Raw genomic sequence first — 20,933 nt, 5'->3', positions numbered from 1 at the left:
ACCATAAATACAAAAATTACACTATCATTTTGAGTGGACCAATGACATTCAACTCACAATTAAAAATCCCATGTCTTTTCACAAGTGCTGCTACAATCATATGTCTCCCACCTAGTATTTGAGTTGATGATTTTTTTTTAAACCCATGTGTTTTATTTAACATTGATCCCAGTTAATCTTGCTGGAGTCAACCCACTGTCCTAGACTATTGACACCTTTTTAAAATGCTGATTTTGTCATTAGTCCGAGGTTACTTGATTTTATTCAATTATTCATTCCACAAACATTTACTGAAAACCTGCTATAATATGCCAATCATGGTACTGGATATCAGAGATAAAATGGTGAGCAAGGTAGTCATATCCCTTCTGTCATGGAATTTATAGTCGAATGACGAATACAAACCAGTCACCAACAACATGAACAGTACCTGTGATGATGAGTGGTGTGCATGTTTGGGTGCACACGTGGAAGGGTGACCCAGGGGTGAACATCTTGTCCAGTTTCGAGGGTGGTGGTCAGAGAAAGCTTCTTTGTGGAAGTTACCTCTAAGCTGAGATGCAAGAGATGTGGCATTAGTGAAAGAAGAGTGTTCCAGGTGGGGCAATCCCATGATCCAAGGACCAGAGACAAAAGAAAGCACAGCCTGGGGGAGGGGCGGTGGGTACGTATGAATGGGACTGGCAGAGCGAGATGCCAGGAGAAGGGGCTCAACTCCTCAGAGGGGAATGGGGAGCACCTGTGAGAGTTTAGATTGTCTGGAATGTTGATAAAAAGTCTGGAGAGCAATGTCTGAGACTGACATCAGCCCATTCCTCAGCAGTTTGTGGGGAAGACAACTTGTCACAATGCCAATCTCTGCATTTCTCCATCCTGCCCACCAGAGTATCCTGAAAGACTTGGTCAAATATCTTGCTGAACATCAGATACACCATGTCTCCTGATTGAGCAGACTAATACCCTTATTAAAAAGAAAATGTGGTTGGCCTTTGTCTGGCCTGACTTGGCCAGGTGCTCGCCACTTAGGACCAATGTTTGATTTCCTGTGCCACCTGACAGCCCTTGAGATAGTCCTTGCTCTCTGCACTAGAGAAGAAGCCAGTGAAAAGAAAGATGGGCATCCTAAAATGTAATGGTAGGTAATTATGAAAGGTGACATGGAAAATATTTCTCTTGCTCTTAAGATGTTAGCTGGGCTAGAAGCTGTCCTCATGTGCCTCTGTCTGGCTGTCATAGCAGAGGTATTACAGCCTATAAGAGGCAGGCCTAGGGGTCAGATGGCCTGGGCTCAAACCTTGCCTTTTTTGGTTACCACCTGTGCAACTGGGGCTGAAAGCTTGACTTTCCTCAACTGTAAAAGGGAAATAAAATGTCTACCTCATAGGGCAACTTGTATTGGAAGTAAATGAAATAATGCACACCCAGTGCCTGTTGTATAGTAAATACTTGATGATAAGTGTTATTTATTTATTTGAGATGGAGCTTTGCTTTTGTTGCCCAGGCTGGAGTACAGTGGTACAATCTCGGCTCACTGCAATCTCTGCCTCTCAGGTTCAAGCAATTCTCCTGCCTCAGCCTCCCAAGTAGCTGGGATTACAGGTGTGTGCTGCCACACCAGGCTAATTTTTGTGTTTGTAGTAAAGATGGGGGTTTCACCATGTTGGCCAGGCTGGTCTGAAACTCCTGACCTCAAGTGATCCACCTGCCTCGGCCTCCCGAAGTGCTAGGATTACAGGCATGAGCCACCACGCCTGGCCTGATAAGTGTTATTTATTATGTTTCTAGAATAATTTATATTTGTCAAATCATAAAGATTTTTGTGCCTTCCTATTTCTTGTCCTCATGCGGTTCCCTTCATTTTCTCCCACACTTAGTGGAGAAACTCCCCTCCTTCTTCTTTCATTACAGCAACTATTGAAATGCAAAAGGAATGAAGTGCCTGGAAACAGAAATTGCTTTTGACCAGTTACCCTTTTATTCTCCCTCTCATTTTTGGAGGCCTGGAGCCAGCTAGCCAGGCTGATGTGAAGAACTGCTTAAGTGTGAGCAAGTTGGGTGTGGAGGGTACGGAGCTCCATGCCTGCACAATGGCACTCCCCCCACCAAGTCTGCAGGGAAGGCCGTGGGTGGGCCTCTGACAGAAGGTATTCTTTCTCAGTGCTGTACGTGACATCCTGGTCAAATAGACGGAGTGAGTCTTTGTGATGTTGCAATGTTTTATTGTTACTAGCACTTTAGCAACTATCTGGAGCTGACAGGACAGCTGTTCAGAAAGAGATGATATTTTATCAGCTTGTGTAAGTCACCAGTGACCCAAAATGTGCATTTCATTGGAAATTAGGAAAGGAGAATGAGTCTTTGAGTCTTCTGGATTTGGAAATCTTCCATATCATTCCAGCTAGTCACACAATATAGTATCTAAAATTCTGGCCCAGGCATGATGCCTCATGCCAGTAATCCCAGTACTTTGGGAGGCTGAGGTGGGAGGATTGTTTGAGCCCAGGAGTTTGAGATCAGCCTGGGCAACAAAGTGAGATCCTGTCTCTACAAAAAAATTTAAAAAAAAATGATCTGGGCATTGTGGTACATGCCTGTAGTCCCAGCTACTCAGGAGGCTGAGACAGAAGGATCACCTGAGCCTGGGAGGTCAAGGCTGCAGTGAGTTATGATTGTGCCACTGCACTCCAGCCTGGGCAACAGAGTGAGAGACCCTCTCTCAAAAAATGTAAAATAAAATAAAATCTCTGATCGGCCATCCTCTGTAATTGGAGATACTCATTGAATTTCCTTCTATGTTAGGATCAATTTGGGTATCAACAGATCAGGGTTAAGGGCAAAGTTTGCCCTTCAAGACACTTTGGGGCCTTCTTAATGTATCTAGAGAACAGTCATGTATTAATGCTTATTTGTGTCCTTCCTTGGTTTGCAAGCAAGCATTTTCCCAGGAGATAGAGTGGCCAAGGTATTGCTTGTGTCTGACCCCCTTCTTCTGTCTGAAACAAGGTGAGCCTATTTCAGGAAGAGACATTGGCAATGGTGCATTGTTAATGAGAATGGCATGCCCTCTGCAGCCTCCTCAGGCGTGGAGCTGGGCCGGGAGCTAGGAACACCTGCTCTTAAGTGCAGTATGTTTCAACCCACTGAAAGATCTTAGTGCAAAATCAAGCATGGAATGATGTTCTGTGGTTTTCAAATAAGTTCCTAGAGGGTTTGAGTTGGATAGGCTGGGAACAAACCTATTCACCTATGACAGACCTAAGCAGACTCCGATGTCTGATCAGGGAAAACTGGACATGTTTACAGGACCCAAGAGGGTTGGCTCCTCATTTAAAACATTTATAACATTATAGCCTGGCCCCAAATCCAGCTGAGCTGAGAACCGTGAAGAGGGTAAGTGTGTTGGGTCTGTGTGTTTATGCAGTTGAGTGAAATCAAGTTTGTTCTCTAGAGAAACTGCAGATCAATTTGTTGCATCTTTGATAATTTCCCCTGTACATGCCAACTCTTAACCTCATAAAAAAGCTCCAGTAATTATCTCCAAACTGAACTTTTCTCAGTTCCTTTGGATAAATAAAAATTCTCTATGAATCAATTAGAGGAATCTCCATTTTTTTAAATATCAAAGAACTGGATTAAAATGGATTGTACAGGAAATGCTGTCATTAAAAGGGCCAAGAAAAGAAGACATGCTTAATTATTGAGTGGAATATTCATAATTTTGCATATCTATCAGCTCGGTGTGTCCCTAACATGTTTTTAAGATGTACAAAAGGAACACATATTATAGCTCTTGCTCTCTTTTTTTTTTAAGGAAGGCAAAACAAATGCCAACATAACCGTTGTTTTTGACTACTTCATTTCTCTTTCACTGAATGAAATAACACCATATCTTTTTCAATCCTCTCTTTCAGGGCTACCCTCCACCCAGCCACTGTCTAAAGAGCTTCATTTAAAGGTAACCCTGCAAGGCCTTGAGAAGGGTTTTGCCACCAAGTTATTGTATTTAATCACAAATTATTCCTAGTCCCTGCCTTCTCTGTGGTTAGTTGTGGATTTCTGTTTTTTTTCAGTTGGATAAAGGCAGTTTCCGACTACAGGAGACCTGCAGACTTACCATGTGTTCCTTGGAGCACCCTGGCTTAGTCAGGATCTTTCTGAATGCTCCCTTTGGGTGCACCTCTTGTTGATACAAGCAAAAACTAGCATAGGGACCCTGGAGCAGGAAGTGAATAGGTATTGTTGAAACCATCCCAATAAACCTTTATGAGGCCCCTATTCTGAGTTAGGCTGACTCATGGCTTGAATGTGGCCAGCAGTAGAAAAGGAACTTGCCACAGTGGTGGGAGGCATCCTGGTTTTTCTGAGAATAGGGAATGGTGAAGGATGGCTGGTATCTGTCTTTGAAATGCCTGTGCCCTACACTACCACCATGTCTGTCTTCCCTTTTCTGCCTTATCTTTTCCTCATCTCTCTAGCAAGTTTCGTCTCTCCTTTTGCCCCCCATTTCTCTGTCGCTGTCTTTCACTTTCTCCTCTTCAATGTGGTCCTAACTATTTTCTTCCACATCAAAGGTAGGAGTGGGTCACTTGATTAATTACCATGCAGCAGAATCCTTTGCCTCCTTGACACACAAGGCAAGGGGACAAAGGGCCGCTCTTTAGAAGCCCTGAGCTGTGTGGGTGCCGGGTGGGGAATTCACAAGCCTGAAAGAATGGAGCCTTCCCAGCAGGGATGTGAAGGTTCCTAGACCCTACAGAAGAATAAAGTTGCTACTGCCGCACATTGTGGTTGGGCCATATTTGCATTTGAGGGGAGAGCACACAACTCCAGTTTTAAACCATATGGAATATATAGAAACTTGACTTAAACTTTAAAATCTTTTATGGGTGGAAATCAGTATCACTTGGAAATGAAAGGAGGTTAAATCATGATGACTGACAGTTTAACTTCCGCACTGTCCATTACAGCACCACTCGTCCCATGTGGCTGGTTTCACTTAAATTAATTAAACTAACATAAAATTTAATATTGAGTTCTTCAGTCGCACTAGCCACATGTCAAGTGTTCTATTGGACAGTGCAGGAATAAGGCATTTCTGTCATTGAAGAAACTTCTACTGGACACCCCTGCCCTTAACTCTTCATTTTTTTAAGCCAGGTAGCTTAAAGGAGGTCTGGGGAGTACTTCACAATAGAAAATTAAGAGGGATTCCAGAACTGACTGGAAAAAAAAGAAAACTTTTAACAGAATGACAGGGTAAAGTAAACTATTTAGAATTTAGTTGATCCAAATGAGGTATTGTTTGGGAAGGTGTTTGAGCAGTTGAAAAAAAACTATACAATAAAAGTTGGAAGTATGACAGTTATTGTGATTATTCTTAAGAGTGGAAGAATTGGCAACTGAGGATGAAAACTCAGCTAATGGCCACATGCATTCTCCGCTCAGCAGAGTTGGAATTTAAGGACCAGACCTTCCAAGCCTTGGCTAGATCTCATTGCTAGTTAGAATTCGTCAAGTAAAGAGCGGTGCCTTCTTTGTAAGACTAAAGGTTACTCTAAGGAAGTGAGATGTGCTTCAATTCCCAAAGGGTGAATATCATCTTCCCCCACACATCCTAGCAGCAGTCCAGTGTCACTGAATGCCTTCAGATGATGACAATGATAATTAAAGGTCATCTTTGGACTAACCGATGGTCTTTGTAATTGGGAATAAATCCCATGAGAATGTCATTTTCAAATTACTTCATGGTTCAAGCCTGATACGGACCTTTCAGAAAAGGCCATATAGAAAAGATCCTCAGGCTACTCTACCCTAGTGTCATGATTGTAAAGACACAGACTAAGATAATGGATTCAAGTCTCCTGGCTTGCATGAGACAGGTTTCTCCTGGGTTGGGTAGTAATGCCACGGATATCCAGCGTCCCTCAAAGTCAGAACACGGGGTTCTTAAGACAAAGCAGCTCTAGCCACTGGACTGTGACTTCCTAAATTCACTAACAATTCTGCCCGCTCTCCCCTCCCCCAATCACTTTCATTTACTGACAAGCCCTTTGGCTCTGACCTCTTGAGGTTACAAAACCAAATGGGTAAGAGAGCTGGGGAATAATCCACCAAACTTTCATCAAGTCCTAGGCTCAGGGTTTCCCAAGCATGAGTGACTGCAGGTATTAGCGTCTGTGTGCTAGATCCGTCTTGCTGGTTCCTAAGTGAAGTGTGTGAGAGAGAAGTCTGGGCATTGGATGTTCTGGTAAAGTCTTAGTTTCCGCGGTAAATGTTGAGGAGGTCTTACCGCCTTGTCTGATGATGAATGAAGTATGTGATTAACCCAGAAGGAACTGAGGTTTCATCAGCACATGCATGAGTCTGATTCCTTATTGGTAGCAATTAGAACTTCACATAAACACGCTTATTACAAATCAACAGATATTCATTGAGTGCCTGCTCTTCAGTAGATTCTGTGGTATAGGGAAGGAACTTACCATTTATTTGTCATGTTTTATACAGATTGATGATATGTTATGATTCATAAACTTTGGAAGTCTCAAACATTTTGTGTTGAATATTTTAAGAGTTTTGTTTCTATCATCAAATGTAAAAAATAGAGAGTGTGAAGGAGGATTGTGGTGGGAAGGTCCCTTCTTGTCTATGCCTTCTGGGTCTGGGATGAACTTTGGTAAAAATATGTAGTTTGAAGGATTAGTCTATGATGAGCAGAGTCTGAAAATGAAAAGGTGGCTATTAATTACCAGGCTGCTGCTGCATTGATTAGTTGTTTGTTGAAATAGGAAGGCCATGCCAGAGCTTCCTCTCACATTCCTGGGATCTGAATTTACATGTCTTGTGTCTGCCTTCAGAGCAGAGTCGAAACTTGCTTGCCATTTGCCTTATCTCTTCATCACCAACAATCTGTATAGTTGGGGGAAGAATAGAGACTCACAGCCTCTTTTGGAGAGGCAAAGTATCTCCAAAGTCATCTGTCTTCACTTCTTCATCAACAAGTGAGAAATCTGAGGTTCAGAGAGGTGAAGCACCTGCCCCAAGGTGCACAGCTTGTTGGGTCGGAGGCTGAATGGCTGGAACCCTGGTTTCCTGCCTCTGTGAAGTGTGCTCTCTACCACGTTGATTTGTCCTGTGTTTTAAAGTCTTCCCACTGCTGATCTATTAAGAAGTGACTGATAACATTTTTAGGCAAAACTTTGGATACCTTTTCAGGTAAAATCAGAGTCATTTTTTAGAATCTGTGACAAAGATGATTCTAAATAGAAACTTCAAACTTCTGGATTCTGAGTAGTTTCTAAGCTTGACAAAATGAGATCTTTTAGCTTTCCTTCCTCAAAGGAAGGCAACTCTATCAGCCACATATTTGGATAACATACAGTCTAAAAAGTCTACATTCCGGAGCCAAACTACCTGGATTCATAATCCTGGCTTTGCCACTTAGAAGTTATGAGACGTTGGACAAACCACTTAATTGCTCCATGCCTTAGTTTACTCATCTGTAATTTGGGAGTGACAATAATATAGTATCTTCCTCAGTTGAATCAATATATTGTGAAGTACTTAGAGTGGTGCCTGGCACATAGCAGGCATTATTTAGGCATTAGTTATTTTATTGTTACCCTTTCTTCCTGTCTTTCTTTCTTTCTTTTTTTCTCTCTCTCTCTTTCTTTCTTTCTTTCTTTCTTTCTTTCTTTCTTAAGATGGAGTCTCAGTCTGTCACCCAGGCTGGCGTGCAGTGGTGCGATCTTGGCTCACTGCAACCTCCGCCTCCCAGGTTCAAGTGATTCTCCAACCTCAGCCCCCCGAGTAGCTGGCATGACAGGCGTGCACCACCACACCCAGCTAATTTTTGTATTTTTGGTAGAGACAGGGTTTTTCCATGTTGCCCAGGCTGGTCTCGAACTCCTGACCTCAAGTGATCCACTCGCCTTGGATTCCCAAAGTGCTGGGATTACAGGCATGGAACACCTTGTCCAGCCACATTAGTTAATTTAATCATTTACTTGGTTAAATGCAATAAACTGTTTTCCCTGTTTATTTTCTGCATCAGAATATCTTACTGGGAACAAAGGAAAAGCATAAGAAATCAAGGGGGTAATGGTAATGTGATTTGATTGTGTGGGTTTCTTCTTCACCTTGAGAGACCAGAACACATCACCAGAGTATTCTACTGCAGCCCAAACCAGTGAGTATCAAGGCTCCACGAGGCGTAAGAGGTCACCTGATGCATCCAACTGGTTTAGGAAGGAACCTGAAGCCCAGGGAAGGTCCCGTGGTCTTGATTGCCAATGGTGGATGCCTGCTGTCCACCAGTGCTCCAGGTGCTCTCAGTACACACAGCACCTGAAAACAAGGCATCACTTGGACAAGGGGGAGAAGTCTCCACATTTAGTGGATCCTGGGTAGAAATATGAATCACTTATTTCAGTTGTTGGAAAGCCTTTCATCTAGTGTGTTCAAATAGAAGGTGAAAAATGGGCCTATGTGTTTTCTGAGTCACACTAGATTTCCTCTTATCCCCATTTCTGAGCCTGCTTAATGATTTGCAGGAGTAGTTTAATAGAGCCCTCAATGGTGGTGGTAGCAGTGCTAGAATTTCTGACTTGGGTCCCCAGGAAGAATAAACACATATCCTCTTTAGTTGAGTGAAATCTCTTCACATCTCTTCAAGTCTGGCATCCATAAGCTGCAAACGGACTAAGATGCCCTTAGCTTTCTCAAGCGTCCAGCTGACATCCAACAGGGCCAAGTTCTCTGCCAAGTTCCCAATGGGTCATGACCTCATTTTTCAAGATGGTAACATGGATGAGCTGGGGAGATAATGAGATGACATATTTTAGTGATGAACTTCATTTAGATTTGTATTATCATTTTTTATTGTGAAATAATACATTCGAAAGATTATATGCCATGCATGTGTAATTAAAAGACGAATAATAAAATGACCACCCATGTAACTACCACACAACTTTTAAATTAGAACATGTTAATATAACCTTATATGGGCTAGACTGAAAGCTCCTTGAGAGGCTGTGTGTATGTGTGTGTATATATATATATGACATATGTTACGTGTGTGTGAATAAATGTATATATATACAATTTTTTAGTACTTAGCAAGTACTGTATATATAAAATGTACATATATAAAATATATACACATATATAAACATACATATACACATATATATTTATTTGTATATACAAAATCAATTGCTTAAAGAGGTTAAGCAATTTGACCAAGGTTACACACTCACAAGAGGCAGATCTGGATTTGAAACCAGGCTTCTCAAAACTTGCAATCTCACTCACCCTAACTTCTTGACTAATCTTTTACAGCCCTTTGCTCTCCTCTACAACCTTTAGTGGAGTGCTGAGTGCATGACTGGCATTCAGTCAGAACCAAGGGAGGGTTGGCTTGTTGAGATTTAGAACACAGAGGATAAATAAAGCAAGTTGACAAGCAGTGCAGGAGCCCGCTCCTACTACAGAGCTGGCTAATTGTGCACACCTTTTTCCAATTTCGTGTTTGGTGCCATCACAGTGGGTGCTCCACATTGGCTGTGGTGGGAATATTTACACCATGGAAATTGGCAAATATGGCCAGTCATGGCTCCCTTTTCCCCACTGTGGGGCTGTTATAAAGTCTTTTGATGGTGTGTTGTGGCTGATCACAGGGAGGAACATCAGAAACATGTCTATGAGGGACGTTCAGCTCTGCTGTATTCTTTACAAAAGTCCATAACCCTAATCTAATCATGAAAACACAACACACAGACCCAGATTGGGGAACTTTCTACAGGATGCCTGACAAGCCCCAAACTATCAAGTGTTAAAGCTGCAAGAGGCCTAAGAGATCACCTGATGCATCCTACTGTCTTCAAAAATCTTGAACCAGTTTTAAAAAATTGGGATAGTTTACATAAAAATCAAGATTTCTGAAATAGTAGTATTGTAATCACACCCAGCAAAAATTGGCTAGAACTGAGTGAGTTGCCCCCTTTTATTGGTGTCTGAATTCTCCAGTTTACAGTAGTTTCTATCTTTCACACAACTGTACTCAAATGCACCTAAGCTGGTCCAAACCCTCATATTCTATTGCCTGTCTGGCTCCTCAAGGCAGTTGGGTTTATCTTTGTAGTCTATATTAACTTAAATGTGCAGTAAGACTGGGGAGAGAAGCCAGCAGGGCTGGAGTGCTGGGGGAAGTCTTTCTGGAGAGGTGCCTTTGCCTGGTGCCAAAGAGCAGCAATTCTCAATGTGGGACCACCAGCATCGGCATCACCTGGGAACTTGTTAGAAATGCACATTCTTGGCACCATCCCAGACCTACTGAACCAGATACTCTGGAGGTGGGGCCGGCAACCTATGGTTCAGCAAGCCCTGTGGGTGATTTGAATGTGTGCTAAAATTGGAGAACCACTGCATAGGCAGGCAGGTTTGAGATGGGCAGAGCCAGGTGGTCCAGGCAAGATGCCTCACTCTAGTAGTGGGGAGCTGGGAGTGGGCATGGACCATTTCATGGGTTTGCAAGTCAGTGTGCTGTGGGACAGAGCCTGGGGTCTGTGTGAGTTTTCAAGTCTATGGACCCTGGGCATATGCTGTATGGATGTGGGCTTTGCTTCCAACTGTTTCCGATGCTCTGTGTCAGAATGGGTAGGCGCCTGCCTGGGTTGAGGCTCAGGATTCCATACTTGTCCTCTTTGGCGCTTCCTTCAGCAGCCACCCCATCCTTGCACCATCAAAATCTCTGCAACGTGGATTTAGTGAGAAAAGAGAAAACGGTCCATTGTGGTTTCTTTTGATTGGCAGATGATTAACCCCTTGGAGTCAGTCCTTTGTCCATGTGGCAGTTCCCTGGGTCTGAGTTGAGTGAGAGGGTTATGTAAATATGAGAAAATGTCAACAGATGTAAAGTATGTATCATATACATTCCTACCTCCCTACTCTATTTTTAAAGACCTAGATCAAGTTTTACCTCCTCCTGAGTCCCTGTCAGGACTGTCTCTCCGCTCTCTGTGTGTAACTCCTTGATATTTGCACAGTGTCTGCCGTTGTGAACTGCTTCTGCCGTTGTGAACTGACCCCTAGGGATTCCCATCCGTATCCTCTTCCTCCTCCAGCTTCCCTCCTGACTCACTGCCTAACTCTTACTCATCTTTCAGGCCTCTGGTTAAACGTCACCATTTCTAGAAGCCCTTGCTGACCACACAGGGAATGGGAGTTTCTTAGATCTGCTGGCATTGCCTGATTACTCTGACAGGAATTGTCACGTTGATCACTGTCCCAGCAGCTAGCACAGTGCAGCACACATAAGTGGTGCTCAGTCAGCACTCACTTCATGAACAAGTTGCCTGCAAACACACAGTGCACAGCATTGCCTAGTGGTTAAGCACCCTGGCTCTAGAATAATCAGCCTGTGTCTGAATCCTGGCTCCACCTAACTGGTAGTGTGGACAAACCACTTAACATCGCTGCGCTTTCTATTAAGGGACACATTGCTAGTACTGACTACAGGGTGTTTCATGGTGACCAAATGAGCTAAAATACTTAAAGCATGTAAAGAAATCTCCAGCAAATAGTAAGTGCTCAACAGCTATTAGCAGTCAACAGGCTTTTGGTGATGATTTATTGAATGAGACTGATGATATCTGACCTGAAGAAATTCTATTTATTTAAGTGGAAATATGTGTGAGACCTGACCCCAAAAAAGGGATGGAGGCATGCCTACCTGCTCAACAAGTGGTGCCTTTTTATTTTATTTTATTTTATTTTATTGAGATGGAATCTCGCTCGGTCACCCAGACTGGAGTGCAGTGGCATGATCTTGGCTCACTGCAATCTCTGCCTCCTAGTTTCAAGTAATTCTCATCCCTCAGTCTCCCAAGCAGCTGGGATTACAGGCATGCACCACTATGCCCAGCTAATTTTTGTATTTTTAGTAGAGACGGGGTTTCACCATGTTGCCCAGGCTGGTCTCGAACTCCTGACCTCAAGTGATCCACCTGCCTCGACCTCCCAAAGTGCTGGGATTACAGGTGTGAGCCACGGTGTCCGGACAAGTGGTGCCTTTACTGCTCTTCTTTTTTTCTTCTTTCTCCAGGGTAGCAACAAGTTAGGACTGATCAGGCTCACCAGACTTATTTGGGGTAGATGTATTCTAAGAGATAAACCCAAAGTTCAGAAGCGTTTCTGCTGTTTAGACTGACTCCATAAGTATTTCTTCCAAACAGCTTAAAGGTGTTAAATCTATTTGCTTGCTAGAGACACATGTATGTGACTGCAAGCCTATTTGTATCTGGGGAAGAGATTCTGAATGTGATCCAGTTCCTGTGCATTTTACCTATTTTATCTTGAGTTGGCTGCCTTCTGCCACAGAGTTGTAATTAATATTGTTGTAGAACAGGAGGCTCATTAAATCGCCTCATTATGACTGTTCAGGTTCTGGGGTTTGGCTGAAAAGGATTTCCCTATTATCAGTGCCTGACATATATTCCTAATCAAGCAGGCCAATTCTCTTCTGTCAAGGACTGTCTTCCAAATGGAGATGGTATTTATTCTGACTTGTACTATTAGTGTGAAAAATGTTGGTTCTGCTGAGAGACATATAGGTCCCTGTCACAGGTCAGAGCTTTTTTTTCACAGACATGCAGAATGTAGGAATTCATAAGACACCATGCTTTTAGAGGCTGGCCTGTCAGTTGGGTTCATTCTTAAGTCTTTGGTGGAGGCAGAATTTTTGAAAAGGAAAATAAACATGATTATAAATTTTTGGAGTCTTTGTGTCAGAAGAGGCTTTAGTAGCCATGTAACCTTCCACTCAACAGATGAGATTTCTCTTACCAATTATGATTTCTGATTCTCAATCTTTGCTTGATGGCTTCCTTTGACAAAGAGCTCACTACCTCTAGTGTGGCCATTTCAGACAGATCTAAGGAAAATCCTTGGCAATGTTGACTTGTAATTTGTCTTCCTCTTACTAACCCATTGTCCATCCTCTTACTAACCCATTGTCCCTAGTTCTGCCATCCAGAGCTGCACAAAACAAGTCTGGTCACTATTCTTTGAGAAAGCACTTTGAGCATTTGAGATAGCTCCCTGCTTCCCTTCTAATCTCTTCTTTAGATTAAATGTCTTCTCTTTATGGTTAGTCAGATCCTTCATCCTGCTATTCACTGATGCAAAATGAGACACCTTTCAGCCCTCCTCAGATGTAGTATCCAGAAGTGAATGAACCTTGCATGTGTGGTTAGTTCACCTGAGGGTCCAGGGAGGGGCTTCTGGAATTTTCCATGGAGGACAGTGTCACATGGTATTTTTGCCAGGTGGTGAGAAGTGTTGTTCTCTCTTCCTCAGGACCTTTTACTGCAGGGACCTGTACCTTACTGCAATCACACCTGCTCACTGCATGGTCGCTGGGGATACACCACTGAACTGGGCTTATGCTTAGAGCCTTTGGAGTTAGGCTGCCAGCGTACAAAGCCCAGCTCTGCTGCTTGCAATTTGGTGTGATGTTGGGCAAGTTGTTCAACTTCTCTGAGCCTTGGTTGGGATGATAATAAGGTTTACCTCAGAAGATGTTATGAGAATTCCTAAGATCAGGCATGTAATGGTTTAGCAGAACTCCTGAAAAATACTTAATAAAGTGCTGATAATTATTAATAACAGCTAAACACCAATTATCTATACCCCACTTCTTCCCTTATCCTGAGCTTTGAGTCTCTGAATTTTGACCTTTAGCGGGTAATGCCAAACCTGAGAAGGGGGTGGGGCAGGAAATTTGTGGTAATTCCAAATGAATTTGTCTTTCACTTGAGTTCTTTTTTTATGTCCAATCTCAATACACTCATCGAGAACCTTTTCCATCCAGATTGCTTTTTATATAATGTCGCATTTCATGTGACAGAGAGAGAAAAAGAGAGTCCATGAACTCTATGTTCTTTCAAATGCTTTAGCAGAATGATCTCTCTCTCTCTTTCTCTCTCTCTCTCTTTCCTGTCCTGGGTCCTTCCTTCAAATGAACTGTTACTCAGAACCCCAGTGTGTAAGACAGATAACAGCTGAGCAGGTCCCTCTGGCAGTTCTCATCTTCTCTCCTTGGCAGAAGCAGCCTCATTGTTTGGGAAACCCCTGGAGGTTATCTGTGGAACCCCAGGATTCTGAGATGTATGTTTGAAAGCCTCTGCAAGAACCAGTTCCACATCCAAGTTTCTGAAATCTGGCCCTAATCCTTTCATTTGCCTGATCTCTTCCTGTGCGGTCATCTCACCTCCACCTTAGGTCAGAGGTCCCCACTCGCCTAACACACATCACTCTCTGACCCAACTGCTGTGAAGCTCTTCCCAGCTCTGACCTCCAAATACTTTTTAATTTTGTTCTCTTCTCTTGACCTCTGTGTCCCAGCCCCACTGAGAGCTGACAGCCATTCTCCACCCTGTCTTAAAGAGGGTCTCCAGGATTTAGGGGTGGAGTAGTGGAGGGGTGGTGGGATGGGACAAGAAGCAAGTGAAAGACACACTTGGAGGGGGGCTCTGGCAGGGGAGAATGGAGAAGGGACAGATGTCCCTCAAAACTGAAGAGGTAGCCATTCAAGTGACAAACCTTTTACAAATCCGAATCTCTTTGACCTTTCTGCAGTATTCATTCATTCATGCATGCAAGCATTCGTTCATTCAACAAGTGTTCACTGAGGTGTACCTGTTGTGTGGCATCTTGTACTGTTCTATTCTATGCACTGGGGCTCCAGGAGGGAAGACATCATAGCCCCGGCTCTGAAGGAATTCACAATCCAGTGGAGGAAACTAAGTAAACTTTGGTGATCCCCAGACACCCTCCTGGGGGTCCTTGATCACTTGTTCATTTGGCTTGAGGATTATACCAAAGCATCCCTCATTTTCCTATTCTAACTTCCTCCTAGATCTTAGATCGTATGATACCATCTTCAATTTCCAGGACCTGGAAAGTATAAGGAGAAAAAAAGAAAAACCTCTACACTCATAATGCAATTTTTAAATTAAACACATTGCACCCTTGTGCCCAGATGGATCTTCACAAAGCTCCACCTGGTCACAGCATTCCTTTATTAAAAGACTTTCAAAGAGGCCCTGACTTCTTAGCCCCCTTTCAGAGCTCCCCAGCACTCAGCAAGCTCTTCCTCTTCTGAACTCCTGGCCATTACTGCAGATGCTGATGGTGGAGCAATACATCTATTCTGCCTTGTGATGTTGCTTATATTGTTGTTGTGGTTATCGGTGAACTCTTACTACTAAGCTTCTCATGTATTTAGGCCATGCCTTCCTAATTACTTAAATGGTTTACTCAAAACTTTATTTCACAAGTAAGACACAAATATATTCTTTTTTTAAAACAAAATTATAGAGAAAAGCAAAAGCCACTTTGAGCTAGGTTCATCCCTTTTTCATTTCTGTCCCAGAGAGAGAGCTGGTATGTGTCCTTCTGTGCCATTTAAAAAGCACACTTTTACATGCAGATATGTTATGTATTCATAAGATATATAGAGTGCTATTTTCCTTATGTGTGTGTTTGCATAAATGACATTGTATGGTATGCATCATTCTATGATATTTTTCACTCAATATATTTTTGAGATCTACCAACATTGACATATGTAAGCCCCAGTAAGTTCTGTTAAATTGCTCTACTGTATATTCTATGCTGGTTGCAGTGGCTTACTCCTGTAATCCCAGCACTTTGGGAGGCAAAGGAGGGCAGATCCCTTGAACTCAGAAGTTCAAGACCAGCCTGGGCAACATGATGAAACCCTGTCTTCATGAAAAATTAAAAAAAGATTAGCCAGGCATGGTGGTGCATGCCCATAGTTCCAGCTCCTTCAGAGGCTGAGGTGGGAGGGTCCCTTGAGCCTGGGAGGTTGAGGCTGTAGTGAGCCATGATCACATCACCACACTCCAGACTGGACAACATATCAAGACCCTATCTCAAAAGGGTCGGGGCCGGGGCTATAATGTCTTCCCTCAAAAAAAAATTGCTCCACTGTGTTCTATGGAACCAGTGTACAGCATTTTGTTTGGCCCTTCTCATGTTGGACTTTTAGGTTGCTTCCAATTTTTTCTTGTAAACAATGCTTCAGCGAACATCCCTTAAATATGTCAAACTCCTTTTAAATCCTGTGGGAGGCAGGAACAGTGAATTCTGTTTCTTGAATCCTCTATTATCCCTAATACAAATCTTTGCTTATGGTAGATGATCAATCTGTTTATTAACATATCCATGGTGCAACATAGGTATATGTAAACCAGTACACAAAGTTATGTTCTGAAGTGATGCTCTGGAAGTACACATTTAGAACTGACAGCTTTCTGGGTAGTCAGATCCAATCCATTTGATACCTGGGAATTGGATCTGCTCTCTCTTCTGTGGCAGAAGCAGCAGGGATCTCTCCTCTGGAAGAAGAAGAGATACCCCACACAGACGCTTAGGAAGACAAAAGCAGATCACGTCCCCAGAGGGACCACTTGCCAGTGGGCATATTTGCTCATTTTTCTGTTGTTCTTCCTGCCCCATACCCCAATCCCCTTTTGTTTTTTCCGATGAAGCCATTGGAGCTAGTTTTTGGAGCACTGAATGCCTTAACCAACCGCTGCAGCCCAAATCCCTCATTCTAACCAGGGCAGAAGTCTAGGGGCAGGGATGGTAACAAGGCTTTGGCTCACATTTTGAATTGTGTGTTCATCAGCAATTAAACAGGGAGAGACAAAGATGGGAGGGTCTGGGACACCATTGATGGTGTTTCCCCCTTTCCTTTCTCTGTTATGTCAGCTCAGCAGGTATTTGTGGATCACAGGTGAATCAGAGATGAGTTTCTTGCCTCAAGGAACTTGTGTCTACTAGAACTAGAAAAGGTCAGGAAAGGGGCAGAACTCCCAAAACGGAGTTTTGTGGGCAGAGAAGCACCAAGGAATGCAGGATTGCAGAAGGGAGCATGCGCCTTTCAGAAGGTGAAAGCTTCATTCAGGAGCTAATCTTGTTTTTGAGCCTTGCAGTGAGACCAGGAGTAGTAGGAAGAGATGGTGGTGGGAGCAAGGCCCGCAGAGGACTTCGGAGGAAGCTGACGAGTAAAGGGATGTATCTGGGACATCAGGAAACAGTCTAGTTGTGATACTCCAGGAGAAGAGGTGAGAAGTCTAGAAGGCAAATGTGAAGGAGGAATGGGTAGTAGAGGCTGCGTATTCTATCCCTGAATCCCTAACATGTTTTTGGCCCTAAAATCATTTTTTATGAATGCAGACTTAGTTTTATTTTTTTTGCTTTTCTTACTGAGGCTTAACATACATACAGTAAAGTGCAGAAATGTTTCTTTTCTTTTCTTTTCTTTTTAAGAGATGGAGTCTCCCTCTGTCACCCAGGCTGGAGTGCAGCGGCGCGATCATAGCTCACTGCAGCCTCAAACTTCTGGGCTCGAGGGCTTCTCCCGCCTCAGCCTCCCAAGTAGCTGAGACTACAGGTGTGCACCATCATGCCTGGCTAATTTTTAACTTTTTTTTGTAGAAACAGGGTCTTGCTATGTTGTTCAGGCTGGTCTTGAACCCCTGGCTTCAAGCCATCCTCTTGCCACAGCTGCCTGAGTTGCTGGGATTATAGGCGTGAGCCACTGAGGCCAGCCCAAAGCACACAAATCTGAAGTGGAAGACTCAATGAATTTTTATAAATGTAACATAAGTAATAATATGCAGCTCGGTGAGATCAAAACACAGAGCATTTCAAACACCCCAGAAGGCTCCCTCATGCTCCATCCAAGGCAATAGTCACCATACGCACAAGTACCGCTCTTCTGATTCCTATCACCTAGATTAGTTTGTTATTAAACTGCAGTAAATGGATAGCTGTGTCGTGTACTTTAGGACATTCCTTCAGCAGCACTGTACAGAAAGTACAGTGAGGAAGGGAGGAGATTCTTGCAAGAGCAAGTGAGGAGATTGTTGCAAAAATAAGTGAGGAAAAGAGGAGATTCTTGCAAGAGCCTGGGTGACATGTATTTCATTTCAAGGACTTTGAGCCAGGGTGGTGCCCATGAGAATGAGAAGAAGGCCACAGATGCTCTGGATGGCAGGGACACATAGGTCCTTAGGGACAAAACTAATGAAACCAGGGTTTATGCGGTCTGTGCACCACCTTCCAGGGCTCCAACCTGCTCCAGGGCAGTGTACAGTCATGACAACCAGGTGTCTCCCAGATCACCTGATACACAATAAGCTCTCAGATGCACAGGAGGAAGCAGGACCCTTGGCTACAGGGCCACAGCAGCTTCTCACCATGTTCCTCAGGGCTGTTCTCTAGAAGCCAATCTTCATTCGCCAGTCGCCCCAGCAATTCTGAGAATGGAGACACCGCAACCCTTCTGCAGCTATAGGGATGGCCAGAGGTTTCAGGCACACAGTGCCTCTACAGGCTCCAGGTGATGGAGGAGTCAGACGGGGTGAAGGAGTAATCCAGAATGAATCAGGACCACCGAAGTCTGCCCTGCCCTGCTAAGAGCACACCACTGAAGTGGACACTGGGGGTCTGGCAGATTGCTCCCCACAATCCCCAGAAAAAAAGCAATTCCAGAAAGCAATTGACAGAGCCATTCCGAGAGACTAAGACAAATTATTCCTAACCCCAGAGTTTCCACCTGGGTGAGGTCAAGGTTAAGTAGAAATCAGTAATAGGGGAATAACCTTGAAAGGGAAGAAGAGAAGAGACCCAGTGCTGTCTGGGGAGGGGCTGGGGGAGTCAGGGAGAAATGTGGGAGTGGGGGAGGTGCTGGAGGCAGCCATCCAGCCCCTTGCCCTAATTTTTACCCATTGGGTGCTGATTATATAGATGAATCCCAAGCCTTTGGGGGTGCCACTGACTCCCTCCACCCCATTCCCTTAGAAATAGCTGCCTGGGGACCCAGGTGTAATCACCAAATTAATCCCCCTGTTATTTTCCTGTCTTGGAAGCAATTCTAGTTTCTTGCCCCTTCATGTCGCACTGCAACTTTGTTAAGTGTTGAATCTTTAATTCGCTACATAAATCAGAGTCCTTTGTTGGAACAGGTGTGAGAAGAGCGATTCCAAAATCAAGTAAACAATGAAGAAACCTCCCTTTCCTCATTCATGGGCTGCCAGCATGTGCAGGAGGTGGGGCAATGGTTGGGGTGGGGGCAGGGTGAGGTGGGGGTGGGGGTGGCCCAGGAGGGAGAGTCCAGCAGCCCCTCCCCTTCTGGAGCTCACCTTCCAGCTGGGGAGAGATGTAAACAAATGATTATCTGGAAGAGTAATAAATAGAGTAACGCAGGTGCAGTGGAAACCCAGGAGAGGGAGGGATTGATTTTGCAGAGGCAGTTGCAGAGGAGACACTGGAGCTGGGTCTTCTAGAATGAGCAGAAGTTCTCCCAAAGGGCATTGCAGGCAAAAGAAACCACGTGAGGCAAAAGGCAGGAGAGTGTGAGGAATGGCAAATCTGGAGTGGGGATGGATGCGAGAAAGGAGAAAAGGAGGCCACAGGGAAATGAGAACTAAAGCGAATTGGAAACCTTGAATGCCTTTGGTTTGTTTCCCAGCTCTGGGAGAGGGGAGCATATCAAGGGTATTTGTAGCTGGTGACAGGAGCCTCTGTGTGCTTAGAAGAGGCAACACTCCAGGCAGTGTGGTGGGAGATCGTAGGCTAATTGGGCCTGCTCCTGGCAAAATTGCAAACGGTTCGTGTCCCTTCCATTACTCTCTGGACTTCCTGCCCCTTCTGTTTCCCCTCTCCAGGTATCTTCATGCCTTTCCTCCTCCCGCTCATTACAAACTCCAAACCACTGTGTCTGTTTGTGCCAAGCCAGGAGAGGTGATGGAGTTGCCTGCACTTGCCAGCCATGTACCAGGCGCCATGCTGAGCTGGTTGTTCTCTTACGACTTTTAATTCTTACAAAACCTCTAGGATGTTGGGAACTCATACTCATTTGACAGACACTGTGGCTCAGAAATGTTAAGTAACATGCTCAATGTACACAGCCAGGCAGTGGGAGCTGTGATTCAGGCCCAAATTGTTCTGATTCTGGAGTCCTGGATCTTAACCCCCACACTGAGTTACTGTCCCCAACAGCATTGTGCCACCCTATCACATATCTGCAGTAACAAAGTCCTCAATACCTCAAGCAATAAATGAGACAGGGAGGCTGCAGGGGAAGGGGAAGGAGGATGAATATTCTCGGCAGGAGACCATCTATTCCTCACACAGGACTGGCCCAGTGCAGTCTCAGGAGGGGCAGTGCCATTTAGGGGCCCATGAAATGTTTTGGTTCCTTTTTAAATTAAAATAAAAAAATGTACCTTCAGGACAAAAAACATTGTTCCTCTAGAATACAAACATATATATATACTTTAGGGAGGAAACATTCTCTAAGAAAAGTGCCCAGGGCCCACGACAGTCATGATGTGGTCCTGGCCTGCGTTTTCCCCTCTTCCTTCTGCCTTGTGCCACATTAATTGATACCATGAGTTCACTCTTCCTCCTGTATGTGAACCATCTTCCCTTTCCCTCTGTGATACTCAGCTCAGGCCATTCTGAGACCATTGCAGTACCTCTTATCTGGTGGCCCTGCCTTCAGATTCTTTCTCTTTTTCCAGCCTTCTCCCAGCTTGCAGTGTTCTTTGATCTGTTCTTATTCTATATTTTTACAATATTATATTTATTCTCATGATTGTGTGTGTGTCCCATGTTAAGTCAGAGGATTTGAAGTTGTCTGTGTTCCTTCATGGTAAAGACCACCCACTTTTGAAAAAAAAATATGAAAATCGATAGGATATACATAACATGAAGTTTATCATTGTAACCATGCTGAATGGTTAAATGGTATTAAGCACATTTCTAATGTTGTATAACCATCACCACTACCTGTTTTCAAAACTTTTTCATCACTGGAAACTGAAACTCTGTGGCCA

The 20,933-nt window shown here is 43.9% G+C and overlaps 1 protein-coding gene across 7 annotated transcripts in view; it reads left to right on the top strand.

The window, feature by feature from the left end:
* EGR2 (early growth response 2) overlaps window positions 1-20,933 on the top strand; it is a 107,728-nt gene that overhangs the window by 22,541 nt on the left and 64,254 nt on the right. For all 7 annotated transcript variants that reach the window (XM_055092883.1, XM_057298904.1, XM_057298903.2 and 4 more), the window contains one exon: window positions 3,912-3,955. The gene's annotated coding sequence lies outside the window, so the exon portion shown is untranslated. The remainder of the gene's footprint in view (window positions 1-3,911; window positions 3,956-20,933) is intronic.

This window comes from Pan paniscus, chromosome 8 (assembly GCF_029289425.2).
Source record: "Pan paniscus chromosome 8, NHGRI_mPanPan1-v2.0_pri, whole genome shotgun sequence".
NCBI classification, from domain to species: domain Eukaryota; kingdom Metazoa; phylum Chordata; class Mammalia; order Primates; family Hominidae; genus Pan; species Pan paniscus.
This window is presented reverse-complemented; position numbering and strand designations above follow the sequence as displayed.